Here is a 1862-nt window from a genome sequence, read left to right on the forward strand (position 1 = left end):
ATGGTAACGGATAACAAGAGAAACTATGGAGCGGGACACGCTGTGGTTCAGACGTCCCCCCCCTCGACGCAGTCGAGTAACTCACATGAATAGGGAGGAGAAAGTGTCCCCCACATATCACCACAGACGCAGCACAGGGGCTCCAATCCTGTCCCAGCCTGGGGGCCTCGGCTAGATCTCCAGTGGGGAGTGCGAGGGCTGGATCGACTGCAGCGAGAGTGTGGGTTGTGGACCGTCCAAGGGATAGCGTGTGGCATAGATGTTCCCCTGGAAGTAGAGAGGCTGATGTCTCTCGCCCTGCAGGAAGGAGAAACTCAGACGGAAGAGTGAAAACTCCTCCCTGCGGCATGTGCGCAGAACGGGTTGCGCAATGTGCGGCATCGTGTTGAGGGCTCGGGAGGGCAACGACGGCAGCGTTGCCGAGCTTGTACAGGGGCCTCAATCCTGTCCCCGATGGGGTGCGCCTCTCGCCGCGCGCGTAGCAGTCGGCGCGCGGGTAGCCTCAGAGATGCGCAGAGCGAGATGCGGGTATCAGCAAACCAAGCCCTGGGCTTGGATGGGCGCGGCGAAGCCGCGGCGCAGTGGATAGCGTGAAGAACTCGAGATCGCTGGGATCTTGAGCCGCCGCTGCCACGTGCAAGCCCCGCAGAGGTGCGGGCGAGAGGGCGGCCCGAGCCCGAGAGGGCCCGCCCTCGACCTTGCTCTACATGGTAACGGATAAGAAGAGAAACTATGGAGCGGGACACGCTGTGTGTGGTTCAGACGCAGCACACTCTCGTCGTTTGTGTACTCTGCATGGTGTACTGTGAGCCTAGCGCAGCGCAAACTCGCTCTGAGCCAGCGCAGCGCCTCGGACATAACCAATTTGGCTCGCCAACAAGCCGTCCGCGCCCCAACACGCTTCGGATAATACTTTTTGTGTGTTTACCCTCCTTCTTCGGCGTACGCCGGCGCGACACACCGACGCGCCGCCGGCGTCGAGGCGTTTCATGAAACCCGACTGTGCGCGTGCTCCCCGACCCCCTCCCTCCCCCCCTTGCGCGTGCGCGCCCCCGCGGCGGCGCCCAGGGCGGACGGCACTCGCGGCGCAGCCGGCGGGCCGCAGACGGGCGGCTTGTGCGCTCACAGCATACATCCCCTCCCCCAGATGACTACCTCTTCATCCTCGTGCTGATTGGCGACTCGGGTGTCGGAAAATCCTGCCTGCTGCTGCGCTTCGCGGTGCGCGCGCCGCACCGCACGCTGGGCGGCCCTCGCCTCTGCGGCAGACAGTCCTCACCGCTGCGGCGCGTCACCTGCTCTGCAGCAGAGCTCCGCACGCGGCATCGCGACCCCCGCGCACCCCGCGCCAAGCCTCGCCCTGCTCGGCCCCAGGACGACAAATGGACCGACTCGTACATCAGTACGATTGGAGTGGATTTCAAGATCCGCACAGTGCAGCTCGATGGTAAAAACATAAAGCTGCAGATCTGGGACACGGCGGGGCAGGAGCGCTTCCGGACGATCAGCAGCACGTACTACCGCGGCGCCCACGGCATCATCGTCGTGTACGACATCACCAACCGGGAGTCGTTCAACAACGTGAAGCGGTGGCTCAAGGAGATTGACAAGTACGCGCGGGAGAACGTCAACAAGCTGCTTGTCGGTGCGCGCCGCTCCCCTCGCCTCTCTCTACCTCCTCCCCTCCCCTCCCATCTCTCCTCCTCTCCTCTCCTCTCCTCTCCTATCTCCTCTCCTCTCCTCGCCTCCTCTGCTCTCCTCTCTCCTCTCTCCTCTCACGTCTCTTTTCTCCTCTCCCTCTCGCCTCGCCTCTCCTCTTGCCTCCTCTCCTCTCCACTCCTGCCCTCCCCACCCCTCTCTCC

This window comes from Emiliania huxleyi (genome assembly GCF_000372725.1).
Source record: "Emiliania huxleyi CCMP1516 unplaced genomic scaffold EMIHUscaffold_694, whole genome shotgun sequence".
Lineage (NCBI taxonomy): Eukaryota > Haptophyta > Isochrysidales > Noelaerhabdaceae > Emiliania > Emiliania huxleyi.